The sequence below is a fragment of the Myiozetetes cayanensis genome, unplaced genomic scaffold (assembly GCF_022539395.1).
Source record: "Myiozetetes cayanensis isolate MyiCay16 unplaced genomic scaffold, myiCay2020 scf33, whole genome shotgun sequence".
NCBI lineage: Eukaryota > Metazoa > Chordata > Aves > Passeriformes > Tyrannidae > Myiozetetes > Myiozetetes cayanensis.
Genome location: NW_026087555.1, coordinates 4,056,937 through 4,079,599, shown reverse-complemented (window position 1 = coordinate 4,079,599; position 22,663 = coordinate 4,056,937). Strand labels below are relative to the sequence as shown.

The following is a 22,663-nucleotide window of genomic DNA, read 5'->3' as shown; positions in this document are numbered from 1 at the left end:
GAAGCTAACAAAATGAAACATTATACAGGATACCTCTTTTTTCTGTGTGCTCTGAGAGTTAGGGATTTTAGACAAACTCCAGATTTATATCCAGAATTATTCTTGTAGTAGAGAAACTTCAGCCCAGATTTATGTTGAGGAATGCTGGCCTGGTGGACATGGTGGGCAAGCAGCCCAGAGGGCATCAGCTGGATACTCTGGGACATGGGAGGCCAGCTACAACCCAGGCTGTGTTAACATCAGGTGAGAAAAGGGTGCCTGGTCCAAGGAAGACCCTGATGTGACAGGAGACAAGAAGCATAGGGAGGTGGCTCTTTTGCAGCCTTGAGAGGGTGAAGGGGACTCCATGTTGCTGTCTGCAACTACATGATGGAGGGAGGGTGCAGAGAAGGAAACAGATAGGGAAACAGGCTTTTTTCACCCCTCTCTCCCTAGGTGAGCATTAATATATTGTTGACTGCTTTTACAGCAGGTTTTTGATACCATGAGTAGTAGAATAAAACTCTTGCCTCACAGGGATAAGGCAAAGGAGGCACACACACTATTTTTTGCAGTAGTATAATTGGTAGAAGTTTATTTGCTCCCTTCAAAGCAGCCTGAATCCCACAGCATCATAGCAGCTCAGTACCTTCCTCCCTTCCTCTGCTCTGACTTACCCCTTCTGCGAAAGAGAGATAATTCCCATTTGAATTCGGGGGACTTGCTTGGCTTCATTGCTCCCAGGGATCCTTCTGGGTTTGTGCTGTAGTGCCAGCTGGGGCTAGCTAGCAACAGGCATCCATATGGGCGGAATTCGTATTGTCTGAGAGGCCTGAACTCTGAAGTACTGTAAATGGTGTTTTCACACACTGCAGCTAATTCCCACAGTTTCTATTGCTTTGGGCTGTTGCTTCTGATGAAAAACAAACAGAACAGTCTGGGAGCTGAGGAATGTAGTCTGCAGTGCAGTCAGCACACAGCCTCCGCTGGAGTGTACAGTTGGAGTTGGAAAGGGATCTGTGTAAGGCCAGTACAAAAGAGGGGTGTCCAAGACAGTGCTCGGCACTCCTCAATGCCAGGGCTGCAATTCTTAGAGACTTCTGGAGCTTTACAGGCTCAGCAGGATATTTGACTTCAGTAGCTGGATACTTTACCCTGCCAGCAAATGGTGATTCCTTGAAGAAAGAGCAAGTTTCAACACAACTGTACAGTCAGTAGCGCAGTTTTCCAGTCAGGAGTAAGTGGAAAACCTCACTATTACAGAGTGTTTCCTGAATTTCTTAATGATGGTAGGGGATAGGGAGTTTTTGGAAGTACATGGAGGAAGCACAGTAACCATATCATATGGCTTTATATTGTGTTAAAGTGACCCGCATATGTCATGATGCTGCAGCTCCACCTTCATCCTGTTGCTTGCCTTTTGCTTAGGCCCTCACGTTCCTCTCTAGACCCTTGGTCTTTCCTACAGTCTGTTGCTTGACTGCCCCTTGCAATTTGCATGCTGTCTTTTCTCATGAAGTGAAATGGATGACAAAGAAAGTCTGTTTTGGACTGGTGTGCATCATGGATGGTTCCAAGTGTTGATATTGGTGATTAGCACGTTTATCACACCAACAAATAATGTTTTGATTCTCTCACTGGACAAACTCGGCCTTTTTTGAGGCTGCCCTTGCATGGCAAAATACCTTGCTCTGTACAGTATCTAGAAATTTTTCCTTGGCTAATTCTGCCAGATCTGTGGAAGTGCCCTCTTTATTCTGCATTCTGTCAAACTGACTTAACTGTGGTTTAACATGAAAAGTAATTGAATAATTTTTTCCAAGAGCCCCCAAGACATTCTGACAAGTATCCAGTCACCTGTTTTGAAGAATTAACAGTGTGGGGTTTTTTGTTTTGTTTTGTTTTGTTTGTTTGTTTGTTTTGGGGTTTTTTGTTTGTTTTTTTGAGGAAAGCCTTTCATATTTTATGTAGATGCAAGAACAAGTATGTGCAGAAAGAGGTTGTTGCCATTGCTAAAAGGACCATTTCATTCTTCCCTTTGCAAAAATGAAGATAACAAATAAAACTTCAAAAAAGCAAATTGTAGAATGTATTTAAAAACTTTAAAAGAGCAGTGCGCATTTGCCTTTGCTTATTTGAGTGCTGGGAAATACAGGTAAATATGCTTTGTTTTTCAGAATATCACTCAAAGATCTTTTTTAAAGATTTTTTTTTAGAAGTGAGTCATCAAGGTTCAGTTGAGTGTACATGACCAGGATTGGCTGGTACCTGATTAGCATTAGCAGTGGCTTTTTGAAACCCTGAGATGCCCAAAAACCTGCAGCATCTTCCTGACAGATATTCATGTGTTTGCAGAGTCTCTCAGAATGCTCCTTGTAGGCAAAAGACACACACCTGTGTAGTTCATAGAGCTTAAGCTGAAATGCACAAGTCAGCCCTGCTCCTAAGAAGGAAACTCGTTTCTGGGTAATAATGTGATGAATGTTTCTGAGCTGTCTGGGAATGCTACAGCCAGCACTCCCTCCAGGAAGTGCTGTAGCTGCATGCATGCATATCTGCTGTAGAAGTCAGGAGAAAGGAGTGTGTGGAGTTTTGACTGGTTTTCCTCTTCCTTACTGCATTTCGGGAAAAGAAGAGGGGGTATTTTGTTCATATTAATCAGATGTTACAGCTTAGTATTATCACCAGTGCTATAGGCTCTGACCTTGTGAATATGATGTGAGCTTCCAGCGAGACAGTGTGGGCTTTTATGACAAGGAATCCCTGGGGACGGGGTATTCAGTGCTCAATATGTGTAGGAATATTTCTCCTGTGACCTGCACTGCTTCTCATTTTGGCCATGGTACTTGGAAATTTCATTTGAGGTCACAAAGGTTTTCGAGTGTTGTCTCCTTGGGATGGTTGAATTGTTTCAGGATGCAGCTGCCCTGGGCACTGAGCAATCTCCATGCAGGGCTGGCCTCCTGTCCTTTTGTAGGTAAAAATAACAGAACAAAACATACCTTTCTCTGAGATGGAAGGAGTTTGTGCTTTATACTACACTCTCTTTGCATATGCATCTATAAAATCCCATTTTAAGTAGGATGTGAATGTAAAAGGGAATCTTGAAGAGAAGTAATGCCTTGCACATGCCCAGGATGTTGAGTTGGTAGTAATTACAGTTCTGGAGCTGTTATGGTAAGCTCCCACTCAGGAAAAGATGATCCTGGTTTCCCTTGCAGCAGCTGGCTAACCCTATGCAGGGAAATCAGGGTGGAGTGGGGGGGGGGTAACTAGTCTGGAAGTCTCTGCTGAGAAAGTATCTGGCTGCACCAGTGTAGTTGCAAAGTGCATGAATCTCTCTTTGTGACGGCATTACACACCACGAGACTGAAAGTCGGTCACCAGAAACCTGAGTACATCTTCCTGTATGTACATGAGATAAATGTTGTCGTTTTCCCAAGTTAATGAAGACACAGTGTAGATCAGGGACAGTGGTACGTTCTCCCCTCTGGCATGTCAGTTCCTAGAGCTGCTTCAGCTCTGCAGTTGTCATAGATGCAGCCATGGCAGGCCATACTAAACTGGTCCAAAAAAAGGGGAAGCTATCTGCTTGGAGACACATTTTTTCCCATAAGCCTTCAACCTTTAATCCTACTAACTGTAAACAAACCCTGACCTGGAAAAATCTTTTCATTTTCTTTTTTTCCCCTTCAAGTGTGGGAAGAGAAGTCCCACTCCTTAACCTTTGCACAATCAGATATTAATCTAATGTCCTACTCATCATGACCTAGTCATTTGGAAATTGCAACTACACTTAATTTGATTTTTCTTTCTATATTTTTATGTTATGTTTTTATTGTTTCCCCTACTCTTCTTTTTGGTTCAGCAATGGTTCATTAAACTTAGGTCACAAATATGAGCTGGAGGGCACACAGCTTGTTGTCATTTGAGCTAATCAGGCATTTATAGATCAGAAGGGGTTATTGCAAATGTATGTGAAAACTAGGGCTCTGTCCTATTGTTCCTTTCCTTTCTTGGGAGACTTTGGCCATTCCCTGTTTTTCTCCATGTAGGCCCACCAGGGTACATACTTTTCTGAGAACTTAGCACAATAATACTCTTTTTTTTCTTAACTGATTCCAAGCACTGTGCCATCCTCTACTCCCTGCTGCTGCTCTTGTCCTTGCACAGTATTTTGAAAGTTAGCACAGGCATATTATCATGTTAGAATATACCTTATGTTATGCTGTACTTTCAGCAGGTACATTCCAACTATTGCATCTGATCACTTCATTAAAAAAACCCAACAAAATTAAATTATTGTGAGAAGAAAATAGTATTCTATATTCCTGTAAGAAGTACCATAAATTAAGCTGTAGTGGCAGTAGTTCTGAGTGATCAGTAGCTGCCACTAGCTTTGATTTAAATCGTTAGAGCAAATGTTCAGATCTCAAGAGATATTCTAACCTTTCCACAGCTGAAATGTTCTGGGGAAAATCAGAAACTTATGCTGTTTTAAATTGAAAAATAACAATAAATTGAATTATGGATTATAGACAGTTGATACAAATATTTTTTTAGGGGCACACACATCTCCAGAGATGAAGAGAAGGAAGTGTCTTTTTTTTTTTCTCAAATGTTTTCCAATTGCTAGAGGCTTCACAAAAAATTCTTGTTTTAAGCAACATTAGCAAGATTTTGATTAGCACAATACCTCAAACTCCCCGATACTGCATAGCAAAACAACTTTTCCATGCCTATGTTTAATTGCTGCAAATCCAGCAGTTCCCATGGCTTGTTACAAATTCTTTCCACTAAAATTGCTGAATCTTGGAATTCAAGCTATCAAAAACTTACATCTGTGAAAGTAATTAATCTTACATCAAATCCTGAGTGATTTGAGATCGCTTCCTTAACTGTTTTCCATGTTTTAACTTCTTTGTAACTTCTCTGTTTTACTTTTTTAAGCAGTTCTTGTTTTATAACTTTGCTCTCCCATCTGCGAGCAACATTCTTTTTTTCTGAAGACTTGATCCCTTAGGTTGGAAGGACGGTGCCATCTCAAACACGGTGTTTTGTTACTTTGTTTTCAAAAGCAGGACACACACAAAACTTTTCATGAGTGAAACTATTTCTATAGGCCTTTCACAAGTCATACATACACTTATGAAATTCTTGTGAGCAGCACGGGCAGCCAAGTGTGCTGAGTACGTACTGTAAGTGGCTAAATCAGAAGAAAAGCAAGTTTAAGTGACAACAGAAATTGTAAACAACTAAATGATATTACAGAGGGTTTTTTAGTCATACCAGACTTTTTTTTAATAGAAATGGTAACTTTGCTGGAGGCTCTTTTAAATAACACAGTAGATGGCAATTTAGATTATCTCGCGTTCACATTGCAGCACATAGATACATACATACATACACCGAAAACCCAGTAGCAGAGTAACTCCCAAAAGAGTTGACTGCATAATCAGATCACTCTACAGCTCAGCAGTCTCTAAACCCAAAAGTTCAATAGATGTCTTGCTCGCTCAGAGCATGTGTACCAGGAAAAGGAAAAAGTTAGGAAAAGTGGCCTGACTTCTTTCAGAGAAATGCAGTGGTATGGGAATATGCCTCTTCTTTCTGAGAAGTAAAACAAGATGTCCCTGAGAGGTATTGATTTTATTTTTTAATTTTTTCTCCCTTAAAGTAAATAACATCAGCTTGAGCTGTCTAAAACTTTTACTGGAAATCTTTTTCCCAGAGGTGAAGAAAGTGTTTGAATGAGTTTCCAATTATCAACAAAGCCCCTTACTAATATAAATTAGTTAATGCCCACTGAAGTAGTGAAAAAAACCCTCAAATGAGTATCAAGCCTGTGAATGTATTATATTTTCTTCCTTGCCCAGCGAAGAGCAGGTGGTATTTCTAGATGTCTTTAAAACTTTAGGCTTGGCCCAGGAGCGTTCTGGGGGAAGATACAGAAGGCTTTTAGAGCAATAGGGGTATGTTAGAAGCCTTTCACAAGGCATTTGCATATTCTGTACAAGATCAAAACAGTACAGTGAAAATTCAAGTTTGTTTTACTTACAGCTACATTTGAGGAGAACTGTATATGCTGTACCATATGCCTCCCTACACTCACATCTTCCTTGATTATCCCCAGTTATTACACATTATCCAAAAACATTGCTGCTCAGATATTTCCTAGCAAGAGTAATTTCTCTGTTATCAGACATTGATTCAGATGGTCGTCCCTGCATCAAAGCTAGGACAGGTGATGCACACCTACTTAGAAGAATTATCTTTAACTCTATTATTGAACTAGCAAACAAATAATAACTTCAGAATATTTTTGAAAGGAGAGACTATACAGAGAGCAAGACTAGGTACTTATTCCCTAGTGCCCATGGTACTTGCCATGGCACTATGCAAATGCATAGTTTCAAAGTGATCCATCTGCCCTTTGTGCAAATAGATACCACATTAAAGGGAGGAAGATTACGTTTGTAATTGCTCAACGTTTATCTTTTTCTTGAAACATTTATGGTTCATGAAACATTTATACCCTTTTATGCTAAGAAGCAAGTAGAAAATAAGTGATTGCATGGGGTCTTAGTTTTCTGAGACAGAAGTACATAGATGTGTTCAGTAAACTTGAAAATGAAGGAATAATTTACCAGCGCTCTTAGAGAGATGTGGACATCTTAGCATTACCTCATATTCTTCTGCAGAAACGTACGCCATGTTCTCTAAGAGCTGAGCACAGTTAGAGTTTGTCATAAAGTAACTAAGAATAAGTGCTTAATAAAGAAAGAATTAATGCTTGTGAAATTATTCGGAGACAACAGCCAGTCCCTAATTCACCAGGGAACTTACTCCATGTTCATTCCCTTTATCTTGGCCTCTAGGGAATTACCTTTGAGCAGGAAAAAAATATATCCTGTGCATATAGGGCACAATTAGGGGATCCACGATGGCTGAGTAACATGATTTATGGATCCCCAGCCCATGTGAGGAACATGGTGGCGGAGCAGGGTTGGACCAGCCTTTTAGTCCTGCCCTTTTTACCTTTTAATCCACCTGCCTGTGAACTGCTCATTTCCAGGATCCCTCAAGATGAAACCCTTTCCTGGGCTAAAAAGAAATTCTTTCTAGATCCCAAAGACATCAGTTATGTGTTTCTTTGTATGCACTAATAGGTCATATTCTCTTTTGTTGTGTTGTGGGCATAGCAAACTCCACCTGCTGAAGTGAAGGGAGGCTAGGGCCAAGCCAAGGCAGCTCTGATGACAAGCAATGTCTTGAAACCCAAGTCTGAGAGAACTTCACAGAATTAAGCTGCTCATTGAGTGTAATGTACTTACATTCTGTGTAAGTGTAAGCTTAGAAAAGGTCAAGTGACTTGGTATTTGCTGGTTTCCAGCTAAGCATGAGCAATGGGATACTCCAAGGTGGGTGTAAAAGGAAAAAGAAAGGTTGTACAGTAATTTTATAAATGGGTTTTACAGGATCAGTTATGTTAAAAGATGCTCAAGTTCCTTTTAAGGTTTTTATCCCCTTATTTTTGCACCTTCCCTAGAGCTATAAAGGAAAACTTTATTTTTTCAGCTTGTGAATCACCTTAGTCCAGACCCAGGTTGTTTTTCAGCTTCTCATTATCTTTTAATATTCACCTGATCAAGTGAGCCACTTATTGCCTAATTGCTTTAATTTGCTACTGATAAACTGAAGTGATGGTAACTGACTTTGAAAATCTCTCTGAGCAATTCTTATGGAAGGCAGGGAATATCTCTATTAATAAACATTGCTTTCACTGACTGTAGTTCTTGGAACTTGTCTTGGAACATCTTTGATTGAAAGAGCTTTTACACAGAATAACAAAAATGAGAAAACTTGCTTACTCACCCTGGAATGGTCTTTGTTCAAAGAGGCAAGTCTCTGGTAAAAGGGGATTGCACTCCTGCACGGTACTTTCTCTGACAGCCCTGGCTGTTTCTTTTGAAAGCCCTTTGCCCTTGTTCATTGTGTGGCTGACCCTGCAGCATTCCTGTGTGCCTCTGCCCTTTGAAGAGTATTTTGAGATAAAACCGTTCACTGTGATACATTGCGTATTTTAGTTTTTGGAAGTGTAACTTCCCTAGCTAGAAAACAAAATATTACCCCGTCAAAATGTACTATTTTCTTACATAATTCAGATGACCTGCTCCATAAATAAGAATGTAGGGTCACATTTGCTTTTAACAGCTGTGTTGTCCCTTTGACATTGCTGGCAATTATTTTGCCTTCACTGGTAACTGGATTGCTTTTTGTAATGCAGTCATTTCAAAAGTGCTTCATTAATGTGGTTCAGTGCCTGGGGCAAAGGCTTGCTGGCACCTCCGCCCTCCCTTCTCCAGATCTGCTCTGCCCAGTACAGGTTGATCACACATGGGTTGTGCCTCTGGTTTGGACACCAGGGCACACAGTGAGACTTTTCTGTGCACCTGCAGCTTTGACTTTGCCATGAACACTCCTGATGCCACCAAAATGTGGATTATGATACAGGCCTTCCCTTGTACAGGATTCCCTTGGTTGGCCAAGCTGTTCTCCAAGCTCTTTTTTTCTGTCTCAACTTGTGACTGCAGTGTCTCAAGGGAATCCTGAGCAGATAAGACAAAAGAAAACATGGAGAAAGGCCTATTTAAAATAAAGGCATGCTTTCCATCATTAAAGGTTTTCCCTCTGAAATATTAAAAAAGGCTGCCTATAATCATATGGTATTTTCTCAAAACTAATGACTTTCACCAAGAAACTTGGCTTATGCTGTCCTGTAGAGCAGCCAGAGGAGAGGTAATATTTAGCAGATTTGACATGAGAGATCAGTAGGAATGTAAATGGAGTAGCCCTCCAAAAGACACTACAGCCAGAGCAATCATCCTGCAGCTTTGATAAATTTGCTAACATCTGTTCTGGTGCCGTTTCTGCTGTACAGACCTGCCATTAACCATGGAGATGAAAGGGCTTTAATTAAAGGAGCAGATTGACATGTTAAACTTTTATAACATCGTGCCATCTGGGTGGGTTATATTTGCAATTTTCTCCACGACTTCTTAGATTTAGGGTATATTTCAGCACCTCCCCTGTTGTTTTCAGGAAGATGCAGTGACCCCAAGAGCTCTTGGGTTCTTAAGGCAAGGTGTCAGGCTCAAAGTATGTGTAACAAGATGTGTGTTGCAGCATCTCACTTCTGAGCTGCATAATTTTTCTTTTATGGTTTTGGTTTTGTTATTAGGTCTCGTTTACTAACACACCAGTACCTAGTGCTAGCCACAACTGCTGCTGTAGATTTCAGGTACTAAAAGGCACAGAAAAATTACTTACTTAGCATAACTAAACCTCAGTCAGTAGATAGCAGTATGGGCCACAGATTAATAGACATTTGAGATGTGCCTTAACCAAGGCCACAATGCTGATGCTGTGTTGGCCGCCTGCTCCCATTCCTCAGGGTGGAAGAACTGTGTGGCTGGTGTAGGAGAGTAAATTTTAATTGGCAGTGTAGTATGGGAGGCTTTGCAGGAGCAGAGGACTCTCCATTAGCACAGCCACTACTGCTGAGGCTTTCAGATAGACCAGAACTGCCAGGGCATAGAAATCAGTGAAAAAACCCACACTGTTCATCTATTCATTCCCTGCTAGCAGTGGGTTCATTCAGAATAGTCAGTTGAAGACAAGATTGCTCATAATTAAGATGAAAATTGATAAGGAAAATTTTGCAGTGCTTTAGATACCTAATGTGCTGAGGGTATTCAACTTACACTGTAGTTGTCATCCCCTCTACTTGTAATAGATTAGAGCAGGGTGTTTAATATGATGAGATGCGGTTATAAATAAAAGGCTTTTATAGGTTCAGAGAAAATCTTTATACAGTTTAATTGTGTAGACAGGTTCAATTCCCAGGAAGGCCAAGAGGGAAAACAATTGATAATTTTAATCCAGAATCAATTTCCTTTAAGCTTTTGAAACGTGCTGATCCAACTTTTTCACTCAGCCATCGGTTTCTGCTGAAGTAGCAGGTGCATTGTCTTTGGTGTGTTATTTCCACTGGGCTCCCCCTTATACAAAGCTGAAGTAGCTGGTGAACAGATGAAGCCTTTTGGGAGCTGGTATTGCTATACTGATATTGACCTATTTGAGCTAAATACTTACCTGTCTGCCAACATTTCTGTCTCTGAGCGAGACCGTCTTCTTTCTGTGGCAGTATATGAGCTGATGCTAAAAGGTGCTGTTGCAAAGTGCTGCCTGCTTCCTGCCTTTTCAGCTGCAGAAACCCAAAGGAAAGGATTTGTCAGGACTTGAAGAAATTTAAATGTCTGAAAAGATCTGACCAACTGCACGGGAGGCTCTGGATAGAATCCAGTAGCCTGAGTACACTTTCTCTCCCTGATAATGACAGATTATGAGATTCTTTCTCTCCCTGATAATGACACTTGGAAAAATTAATAACTTTTACTTCAGTTTTTTGTAACGCTTTTTTTGCGAATACAAGGACTAGGAACAAGGCTGTTTTTGACCAGCTAGGCCTCTTTTACCCAAGAGGTAGCAAGTTCCCTGCAAATGCCTATGACTTGCACTGTTTTTCATTCTGTTTTTGTGTAATCACTGTAACCATAAAAATTTGTTGAGCCGTTTCAGTTTGTTTGACGGAAGGATGTCAGTTAAGACAAGTGTGTTTGGAAATCCTGATGATGCTTGATTGTAGCTCATCTAGTACTTGGAAGGACACTGGGGTTTTTAAGTGCTGTTAGTCTTCCTGTAATGCCATGCCTGTGTACACATTTTATCTGGATAGGCTTTAAAAGAAAGCAATATGAGCATCAAATGAAAAAGTTGTGTGCCACAAGATGTAGGTATAAAGCTAAGGAAAGGGGAAGAAGAATAGACAAAATAAGGGAAATTTATTCTTTGGTAGTGAATGCACATCTGCAGTTTGGAACATGCTGCATTTGTAGTATTAATGAGAAATTCCTGTATGCTTCTGAAGTATTCTTACTCCACTTGAAATTATTGAAAGGATTTTTGCAGGACATGACATACCCTATGCATTATACTGTGTCTGAAGGTTACCCCTTGCTGTACAACTGTACTAGTTGGAAACATTTTGATTACTTGTCCTTCAGTAAATAGTACTGTCTGCTTCCAAATGTTATTAAATGGTTATGTCTCCTGGTGTGATAGTGTACAGTATATAGATATATACAGAAAACCTGAGCGAAGGCTTTGTGGGTGCTTGTACTTGGGGCTTGGCTGTGTAAGTTCCCAGTGTGGTTGTAATAGACACAGATGCACATAGGATATAGCAGGCTTCAGGGTGTTTAACTTCATGGTGCTCCATAAGGATTACATGTTTGTAAAGGGAAAAGCAGTTGTGCTTTATCTCCTTTGAAAAGTGTGCAGTTGAGGGAAGTACAGGAAAAGGTTATCTAACCAGTGTAAGATCATGCTGAGCTTGGGACTGTACTGGATTGGTTCAGGGGTGGTGATGGCAGTATAAAAAGTCACATTCCTGTTTCCCAAAGGAGAAGGAGAAGCTCCACCTTGTGTTCCCGTCCACAGACGTCAGGGTTGCAGTGAACCTGCTGCACAGGTCAGGGAAGCACAGCATGAGGGAAGGCTCTAATGAGCCCTGTCAAAGTAAAAAGCCCATAAATATCACTGGAGCTGTGAATCTATCCCCAAGCCTCTGGGTGTAAAATAGATCCTTCATGGAGTGCTGGCAGCAAGCCTAGATGTTTTCTGACAGGGCTGTGCTCTCAGCACTGTTTGATCCTGCCCTTTGGAAGATGCTCATAACTTCTTTCTTCTCTAGCCTGGACTAATGAAGAAACAAGGAGTTTTTTAGTAGCTGCTAAAAGCTATACAGTGTGACAGCTTAGCTCCAACAGCCAGCAAAAATGGGCCATTCGGGTAGGAGGCTCTTTGGAGTGGTAAATTCCAGGATTCCTCAGAGATGCCCACTCTATACTGCAGTGGAACAAGCCAAATTGGAATTGAAATCAGGGCTATCCCCCAACAGAGCAGGAGAAGTCTGCTGAGGACACCTCTGCCCTGGGCAATTATTACTTATTATTTTTCGTTTAGTTAATGATGGAATGTGTAATGGCAAGAGCTAGGGATCAAATAACACTACATTTCTGCTGCTGGAGCTGCCTCTCTCAAGTGTTTTTTAGATATTTCACTGTTGCGTCATTAAATACTCAGCTCTGGGGTCCCCACAGGAAGGACGATGACCTGTTGGAGCAAGTCCAGACTAGGACCATCAAGTTGATTAGAGGGATGGAGCACCTCTCCTACGAGTAAAGGTTGAGTGAATTGGGTTTGTTCAGCCTGAAAAAGAGAAGGCTTCAGGGTGACCGAATTGTGGCCTTCCCATACTTGAGGGGAGCCTACAAGAAAAATGGAAAGAGACTATCCACAGGAGCGTGTAGTGACAGGACAAAGGGGAATGGATTCAACTGAATTCAAACTGTAAGAGGGTAGGTTTAGATTAGATAACAGGAAATATACTGGAGTACCCATCCTGCCTCATGAGCACTCCTTGACTCGAAGTTTACATGATGGTATAATAAAGTTTTGAATCCACATCTGAGCTTTCTGAATTCCCCATTTAATTAATAGGTTTTTATTTATTCCTCTTTTTTTTGTAAACCAAGGAAATAACAGCTGGTGTTATGTCAAGTAGACAGATGCATCACACAAACACCATACTTTCCCAGCATCAAAACTGAAAGGGAGATAATGTCTGAAGGGTGGTTTGTATATACATCTGTGTTTATGAACCTGTTCATTTCCAGTGTAACAAATAGATGTTAGAGGAAGACAGAAAAGATGATGTCCTTACAGAGTACAGCCGCACCATACTTTTTGTTCTCATGTTTTCTTCCAGACCTACTATAATATTTCTCATATCTCCCTTAGGAGTAAGCTCTTTGGAAAGTAACATATTTTGACAATTTCTTCTTGTAGCCTAGCTCTTGGAGAGAGTTTCTTAAGCTGCAAGGCGGAACAACAGCCAAAAAATGCAGCTGGGTAAGTTATATCGTGTGCAGCTGAGAGCCCCTTCCATGGTACAGCTGACAGAAGCTTCCATGAGAAGATCTCGGCATGTCATATCAGAGTTATTTGGGCATCCCTTAGGGCTATGTGAATATAATCAATTCAAACCGCAAATGCACAAACATGCAGACAAGGACTCATTTCTTACATATCAGCTGAACTGGATTTGGACTGTAGTGAAGTTGGAAGGAAATAGAGGAAAGCACTCTGGAAGATTTATTCCTGCTAAAATATGCAAAACCAGATGCTGCATCTGTATCTCATAGGAAATAATTTCTGTGCCTCATTCTCATTTCTGTGTTTGCAATGTCCTCTTTGCAGATATGGTTGTGCACGTGACTGACTTTTCACCTGTCCATGAAATGTGTATAGCAATTTTATCCAGCAGAGTAACTGAAAGAACACTTCAGCTTCTCATTGGAATGTCTAATAATGCTCATCATTGTAATGCTGCTTTTAGTAATTTTGAGGAACAAGCTGACAGCTTCACTTTCAATGGAGATTATTTTGCTGATAATAAGAGACTTGTTGATAATGTGGAGGGCAGATCCAAATCTGGACATCCCCATGTTTTCTAGGAGCTTTTAACAAAGAACCCAAAGTGTCCTTGTCACACTAAATTCCCTAAGCAGTTGTGGATTAATGGGTACTTCAGAGATTCCCCTCACAGTGTTCTGTGAGTATCTACACTGCATAGCTGTCTTCCTTCATGCCTCATTCTTTAATATAGATGTGATTGCATTATTAAACATATGTCATAAAACACAGGGGATACACTTGACAGTTAAATTTATGTTAGCATATGGTCCTTAAGTCACATTTCTGGGTGTTGCTGCCATTTTGTATGGGTGTAGCCCAACTGGCACCTCTGAAAACATTCCTGCCTTAACCTACTAAAACTGAAGGGAAGAAGAGGCTCAGATTTCATTTAAGCATGCACTGTGAAAAAAAATTTGTGTTCTGAAGTCACATGAAGGATTAAAAATGATCCCAGTGAGCTCAGTTACAATCTCTCCAGTAATAAGGAGGGATCTTTTCACTGGGATGTAAAGCAAATGCTTTAAGTGGCAGACCCCAAATCTTAGAGGTTGAGCTGAAATTACTAAGCAGCTGGTTTTATCAGTTCAGAAATATAATTTATTGCTGGTGATGGTACTAGGGGAAAAAATGTCTGGCAAAGCAGTTTCCCTCATCTTGGCCAGCTGGTAGGAAAGGAAAACTTGTTAAACAGTCTGGATGAGGGAGCTGTGGTCAGGATCATGACATCTGCAGGCAGCAAAGTTGCTAAGTTTCCCATCTTGCTGTTACTCCTCTTGTTCCCTGCCCACCTACACACACAGCTGCTCCCTGTCCGGGCAGCTCTGGTATCAGCTGATGTCTGAAAACTTTAGGAACGCAGCCCCACAGTGCTGTGGCCAGTGCTGAGGCAGTCACCGAAACACGTGCTGTTTACAAAATATTCCTCTGAATATTCCTTGGTGCAACAGAGAGCAGAAGTGGGAGACAACAAAGGGAACAGAGAGAGATTTCTTGCCTTTTATATGAACTACAGGAAAGGTAGGAGGCTATTTGTAGCCTACTTTTTACTGAGGGAATTCAGAAGTTGAGAGCCTTATCTTCAATCTCCTGGACAAAGGGAGGTGTTACGGTCCTAATGGACAACAAGCTCGGTACAAGCAAACACTCCACTGCTGTGGCAAAGGGAGCCAACAGGATGGTGGGATGCACCAACAAGGGCATCACCAGCAGAGATAAAGAATAATTATTCTACTCAGTGCTTGTCAGGACACACCTGGAATACTGTGTTCAGTTTTGGTCTCTGCTATACAAAAAAGACGTGGACAGGCTGGAAGATGTCCAGAGAAGGGCCAGCAAAATCATCAAAGGACTGGGAAGCCTGCCATATGAGGAAAGGCTGAGAGAACTGGGTTTGTTCAGCCTTGAGAAAAGGAGGCTTAGGCAAGGCCTTATATCACCACTTTCCAGTATTTAAGGGGTGGCTACAAAAATGGAGACTCCCTTTTTATAAGGAGTTGCATGGAAAAGGTGAGGGGTAATGGTCACAAGTTACTCTTGGGAAGATTCCAATTTCTGTGATCACTCTATGAACCCAGTAGAGGAGAAGCAGCTGCAGAAAGCAGGCTGCTCAGACCTGGGGGATGGATGATGTCTGTAGCTCTGTCATTGTCTTTCTGACTGTGCTGAATTGTGAATTATTGAGAAAAACAGTGCTGAATGTGATATGAGCTTGACATGACTGCAAGAGTCTGTGACCCAGGGTTGCCTTCATATTAACAGCAGTGTTCTGTTGATTCCAGTAAGGGAAGGAGCTACTGTGTAGCACTGGAATAAGATGTATTAGGAGGGGAATATTCCACTCCTGTGGTGACTTCACTGGGTGCAGCTGCTCCTCAAATGTGTTTTGAAGAAGCTTCTTGTTAGGATCAACTCATAGGAAGTAACAGATGGTGAAGTGAGACTAAATTAGTGAGAACTTCGTGCTTTGTTAATACTCTTTCTCTCTGTAAATAATAGCTGGGGAGTGGAGCAGTAATGAAGATGCTGTTATGTTTGTGGCTACCTCTGCTGCTGTGTAGATGTTACAGGATGCCTTGCAGCATGTTTTGTCAGCAATAGAAAGGAGCAGAAGGAATTTGCCAGCCCTTTCACAAGGGAAAAAATATTGCAGTTCTCCTGAAATACAAATAAAATCAAAGTAATGCTCAAAGATGTATGAGGGGAAGCAAAAATGTGGGAGACAATGTGGGGTACATTAACAGCCAGTCTTTTTGCTTTCAGCATCTTCCCACAGAAATCAACAAAACAAAAACCAGCATCTCTCCTCTGATATTCTCAGTAACTCTCCAGCTTTACTTCCATCCTAAAATTTTCCTTTAAAGTATATGTATCTATAGATTTCTTTTTGTCTCTGTGTGTTTCTATATGTAAATATGTATGTATGTACAGTACTACTTTATCCTGGAGAGCTACTTTGCTCAGTTGAAGAAATAATTTTCTTGCAAATTTACCCTGACTTAAAAAGTCACTAAGTAAGTCATGTAGTGACTCGGTGTAGCATCTAAAGTCATAGGTGGCATCTGCTCATTGGTGTATATTATATAATAAAATCTGGATTTTTAGGTGAGTAATGTCTACTGGTGGTAGTAAGGCTTAACTCTCTGTGCTTCAGACATCCTGGCTTGCTGTCAGGCATCCTTCATAGCTGAAGCAACTACCAGGAGAATCACTGTGACTTTCAGAAGGCCACAAGTGGCTGCTGCTAGCCATCATCTGCATCTTCACATTTCTTTGTGTGCCCCAATGTGAATGTGTCTGAGTCTAGTGTTCACTGACTGGAAGCCTCCCATCTAAATCTGCATCTGGCATCCCAGCTTGGATATTGGCAGCAGAGCTGGCATCTTTGTCTTGAATGACATTTTTTGCAACTTTGGTCTTCAGTGGTTGTTTTCAGGCCACAGTAATGAATAGCTTTGCAAAAAATAATTTCTCATGAGAGTTTCTTTTTCTGGACTTGTCAGTCTGTGCCGTAAACTTTCATATGCAGCATCCTTATGGTCCATTTTGTACACTTTTCTGCAGACCTTATTAACAGCGCTGCAGGACACACAGTTCTGTTCATCATTCTCTTGAGGTGTTAGGATGAAATCCTCTGTTTCCCATGCTAGCATTAAATCCACAGTGGAAGCAGGTGTTCATATTATTAAAAACAAACAACACAAAGCCGAAAACCCCAACAACGTGAAACTTTGATTTGCAGCGAGACATACGGATCTCTGAACAGCTCAGAGACTAAAGAGATATACTTCCTTCAGGGATCTTTTATCATAAAAGCAGCTTAAGTGACTCACTCTTTCCCTGAGGATATTCTTAAAACAACTCCACTCAGCTTGTCTTTTAGTGGTCAGAAAGAGGATTTATCTTGTGCTGTCTCTCAAAGAAAAAGAAAAAAAAAATCTTTTGAAGAAAGTCAATGGCCATATTTCCAGGAGGGTCCATGCTGTATTAAAGGTCTGTACTGCTCACTAATGCATGGGCTAACTGGCACTATCTTCACTCAAGCAAGTGCTTCAGTGAAAAATTCAGTGCTATTTTTAGTTCTCTTACAACAAACTGCTTGATTGTAAGGCCTGGGGAACTGTGACACTGTGATCTTGAGGGGTCTGCTGGAAAAGGCAGAAGGACGAGACACGGCAGCGTGGAAGCTATGCCAAGGATTTCGGCTGATGCAGAGAAGCACACATCGCAAGCAGGTATTTTAAATCATCTCGTAAGCCTTGGTCTGCCCACGAAATGGATCTGCTGGTCAGAGCCAGGGCACGAAAGCGTTAGCTGGCTGACTCTATCGGCTCCTGCCCTTAAAGATTTCATTCCATAAATTCCTGTCCTGACCGTCAGCTTTTAAATCGTCTCTCCTCGTTTCCTAGCCTTTTCTGGGATTTTACAGGATCTTTAAGGCAAGTTGGCAAATGGGAGTAACGAAACAGAGATAAGTTTTCCCGAGCGAAGGCGTTCTGCTCGGCAATGCCGGGGTGAGTAGGCTGTAACAAGTCCTCAGTGCATGACCCAGCCCAGGGTAGCGCCCGGCCGGGGGTCGGGCGGAGTGGGCGGAAGGCCGGGGCTGTGTCCGAGTGTGGGCGGCCCCGCCCGGGTCCGCCGCCGCGGCCCCCCGGCCCTGCCGATCTCGCCGTTCTCCGCAGCTCGGTCCGAGGCGCAGGGAGCCGGTCCCGGGAGGTTCGGAGTCGGCTCCTGCGCTTCCCCCCCACCCCCCCACCCCGAGCGCGGTGGTCGCCATTCCTGGGCGGTGGAGTCACGGGCGGGACATCGGCCGTCGGGGCGGGCAGGGCGCGCCGGGCTCCGGCTCCTCCTTCGGCTCCCCTGGGCCGTCCCGGCGGCGCAGGCTCCGCCGCCGGCCTGTGCCGGTCCCGGTGCCAGATGAGCTTGGGGAGGAGGCTCTGGAGCGTTCGCTTCCCGCAGGGACGGCAGCGCGTGCAGTGCCGCCGGGAGGACGAGCAGCCGGATCTCGGACAGCATCCCGCCCGCCTCCCGGCCGGTTCAGAGCTGTATCACAGCCTCTTTTCGGCGTGCTTTGTTGTAGGGACGAGAGATCCCCGCGTTCGCAGGGTGCTGGAGCAGCGGCTGGGCTTGGGCAAGGAAAGTTGTGCGTGTGTGCAATGCCCTGGGGAGCAGGGCAGTGCTTTGCTGTCTTGCGTTTGCTCCCTGTTGTTTTAACGCTTGCGAATTCCTTGCTTCAGCGTCAGACCCAGACTTCGGAGTGAGCCTTGATGCAGTTTAGCTGCACTGCTGTGTTTTAAATTAACTACTTGTGTTTCACCCTTAATGATACTATTATCTTTAAATAGCATGACATGCTGTCTCCCTTGAGTTATTTGGTAGAGAATACAAGGAAGGGGAACTGCTGAATTCCTATGAACTCTGGGCTTAAAGATCCTGCCCAGGTTCCAGCAAGCTGAGCTGCTGCAGCCTCCTCAGTATTCTAGAAATGAGTATTACCAGACTCTGCTGTTTACTGTTGTCTCTGGTGCTGTTCTCTGCCTCAGCTGTGCTTAAGGTGCATTTGAGAAGATGGGTGAAGTGGCAGTTTCATAATGGGGGTTTCCACGTGCATTTGTACATTAACAGTGCAGATGGTTGAAGTAGAGTTGCTATTGCATGTTTTGGCTTATGTTTGCATGAACTGAGTTCACATAATTAGCTGATAATCAGTCATGTTCATGTGAGACGAGATAGTTTTGTTTTGAGGCTTGTTTAAAAAATAATCAAATACCATCTTTTGTTCTCATTGATTCTGGCCAGTCTGGATTTTTATTCTCCAGAAATAACCTTCAACACTGATTGCTGAGTTTCCATTTTCAGCACTAGTTACTGAGATTAAGATGAATTAATTAAGTTTTCTTCTGGGAAAATGTAGAACTGGATGAGATTTTATTAAAACTTAAATGACAAATGTTTTAGAGCTATGGCAGATAGCACGTCTCTGGGAGATGCTGTACATGTCAGTGTAGATGAAAGCTGTGTCTCTGCTTATGGTGATTAAATGCACAAACTTTACTAAACTGCTGGAAAGGTTGACCGGATGTTTCTTAATCCGTTTTACATCTTCCCATCCAATTCAACCTGAGCATTTCATGGGCAGGTACCACACAAGTAATTTCTAGAAATACTCACTGGTATGTTGTAGAACTGTATTTGTGTTTGCACAGAGGATAGTTGTGCACATTACAGTCTCGATACCTTTCAGGTAAAGCAGTACAGGTCACAGCTGGTATGTGCTGGAATTAGCCTGGCACAGAAGACACTCTGTGTGACTAACTGCATAATTTCATTTTTATATTCTTGTACCTCTGTATTGGAAAGACAGGTGGCCCTCAAAGCAAAAGTAGGATCTATGGGTAGTTGAGTTCTTCTCAACTACCTACAGACATTGTTCACTACTCTGCTTGAAGACAGCTCAAAATAGATAGCATTTGAGCTGAGTTTTGGTAGTATGAACATGAGAAGGGAGAGGAAGGTAGTTGTAAAGCTCCTGAGAACTGTTATGAAGTGAGCGTGTGTTTACACAATATTTGGGCATAAAATGCCTTTTTTCTCTTCCCCCAGGCCCTTAAGCCTTTTAATTTGGTCAGTGGGTGAGATGCTGTGCTGATCACCTGTCATACAGTTGGAGAAGGTGGTACTGCAGCATATGTTGTAGCCCCCCAGTTCTGGAGCTGCTCATGGATATTGTAGAGCTCCTTTCCTCTGCTCTGCAGTATGACCTGCTGCTGCCTCTGACCTTCACTCTCCTAAATGGGGTTATGCTTGTACTTAATGTCTGTGCAGGCTCTGACACGGCGCAGAAACCTCATTTGAAGGAGGTGAAGTATCTTTCTGGCTTTTATTGTTCCAGTTGGGAAGTGATGGATTGCACATAAGCAGTGCCCCTGATATCTCTTTTGGGCTATAAATCCAACCAGTGCAGGTCAAAATCAAACTGTGAAGTCCAGACTGACATTTAAGTGTCCATTCAAAGAAGTACTGGTTGTGAACTGCTGGTGAAAATGAGCAGTTGTCACATTCATTCTCATGTCCTCCATCAGTTATGTAGTCTGTTTCAAAACTGCTTTCTGGGGGGATTTTTGATGGTTTTCTTTTCCCTGATCTTCATTAGCTAATTCAGGTAGAATTGGCTTATTAATTAAACTTCATTTTCTAATGAATCCAGGTCATCCTTCTTAAGCCAAGTCTGGTACAAAACCAAACTCATTCTAATCATTAAATTAAGTCACTGACTTTTCTGTCTGCGAATGTCAGATGGTAGCAGATTACTGAAGTACTTGAACATTATCCATAGACTGCAGCTCTCTCTTCTTCCAGGACATAGTTATGCAGCACATTAATACAGTGCATGTTAAAAGTTGCAAGTTCTCAGCATTCATTCCTGCTGTCAGGGCAGCAATTATAGCCTGATCTTGGAAACAGATTTTTTTTAATAATGGGGGTTTTGATTTAATGATGAAAGTGAGTGTCCGATGTTGAAAACAACTAGGAACATATTGGGGTCATTCAGGTTGTCGCAAGAGCTGCTCTGTCTATGATTTTTCTCAGAACCTTTCCCTTTTCCAGGCATGCAGGTAGATTCTGAACTCCTTATGAAAACCTGACCCCAGCTGTGGCAATGGCATTCCTCAAAACATGGCATGACTTTTACTGTCAGTGAAAGATCATTGTATTTTTCAGGCTCCCAGAGATTTACCTGCGTGCTGGTTGGATGCCAGAGTGCTGGGGACGGAACTGTGGGTCTCCAAATAATGTGCTACAGGCATCTAAGCCCAGGAGAAAGTGGAGGCTTCTGGTTTGAGGGTAGGAGCAGCGCACATCCCCCAAGGACCAGGAAGAGCACCAGCTGCTCCAGCGCTCACCAGCAGGGTGCAGGTTTCCTAGTCCAAAGCTGTCCCCTCTTGTGACAGCACACTGCTTGGCCAGGACCAGGTTTGTCTCTGCAAGTAACACCCGCACAACCCCACAGGTCATCCACGCAGAGCCATCACCAGGATGGGTGGCTGATGCAGTGACAGTTCTGATATTACACAGGTTGGATAAGGCTGCAGATCAACATTATTGGTAGCTTGTTGAGGTACCAAGCCAAATTTGGAGATACTAATATTGTTATGTTTTTCCTGGTGCTCTTCTTGGCTAATGCTATCTTTGCATGTAGCTGATAGGATCAGTGCACTTTTCAGCCCATCTGGCAGAAGGGTAAAGAGATGGCCTCACTTGTACACAGAACCAAAAAAGTCCAGTTTCTGTGGATGGGAGATATGTCAATGAATACCTGAATTGACATTTTATACTTAGCCATAAATAAAAGTGAAGCAGCAAGAAGCTGCAAAGAATGTTTGTTAAAAATAAGTGTCATATCCTTGGAGATGGGATGGGCTAGAGCAGAAATAGAATTTCACTTGGAAGAGACCTACAGTGCTCATTTAATCCCACTGCCTGACCATTTCAGGGCTGACCAAAAGTTAAGTGTATTATTAAGGACTTTGTCCAAATGCATCAGTCTTGGGGCATCAACCACATCTCTAGGAAGCTTATTCTAGTATTTGATCACCCTCGCAGTAAAGAAATGCTTCCTGATGTCCAGTCTGATTCTCCCCTGATGAAGCTTTGAACCATTCCCATGAGGAAGATTCAGGTAATACTTATCTGTCTGTGAACTAAGAGTGTTTCCTGAAATTTGTGGAAGAGCTAACGACATTCAGCAGTTGATTCAGCTTCCTTGTTTGCATTCTGCTTCGAGCTTCATTTGGTTCCCTTTTTTCTCCCCATGGGATATCTCCATTGCAAACGAGCTGGATTTGTAATGAGGAAGTACTAGGTTTCCAATATTAAGTGACCAAAACCCAAAATATTTCCTTTAACAGTAAAAATTCACCATGCTTGTCTGTGGATTTTGAACTTGTGCCACTTAGGGAGCTGATGGACGGTGGTGTGTTACCAGAGGAAAGAGATAGTATATTTTGGCATCATTTATTCATGTTGTCCCCTGTCCTGCTATTGAAATCTTTGTTTCAGTATAGAAGAAAAGGAGGCTTAGTGGCTTTGGAGATCTGTTACCTCACACTACTGCCATGAAAAATAATGAAGTGGTAGGTTGAAGGTGTAAAATGTAGGCCCAGAGTGACTTTAAATGTGGGAGAGATGACCATGCAGTTGGAGCCTGCAGTAAATCAAAGATAAAATGGAAACATCTCTCCTTATTAAATGTGGGATGTGCAATATATTTATTTAGGCACTCAGAATCAGGGGAGCTGTAGCTGCTTTGAGTAAGAAATGCATTCTCAGGAAAAACATTTTTTTCATTTAAACTTAATTTGAGGAGGTTTGAAAGTAGAATTCATTCTTGTGGAATTGGATTATGCCGTGGTTGTTACATTTTCCTTTTCTGCATCATCTTTCTTTCTAAGATCCACAAATAGCTTTTTCATCGTGGTTGTTATTGGCAAAAGCCTTTAATCAGATTTTTGGACACATACAAGTGAATCAAAATGCTGTGGCTGGAAGTTTCACAGTCATTAGAAGGAGGCGCTGAAGGGATACA

At 42.2% G+C, this 22,663-nt stretch overlaps 1 protein-coding gene across 2 annotated transcripts in view; it reads left to right on the top strand.

Moving 5' to 3' along the window:
- Nucleotides 1-22,663, top strand: part of ARHGAP24 (Rho GTPase activating protein 24) — a 198,741-nt gene that overhangs the window by 102,631 nt on the left and 73,447 nt on the right. The window contains exon 1 of one of the 2 annotated variants that reach the window (XM_050327391.1): nucleotides 17,574-17,591. The exons of the other annotated variant lie outside the window; for it this stretch is intronic. The gene's annotated coding sequence lies outside the window, so the exon portion shown is untranslated. Of the gene's footprint in view, nucleotides 1-17,573; nucleotides 17,592-22,663 lie in introns of those variants that run through there. 2 annotated transcript variants of the gene reach the window in all.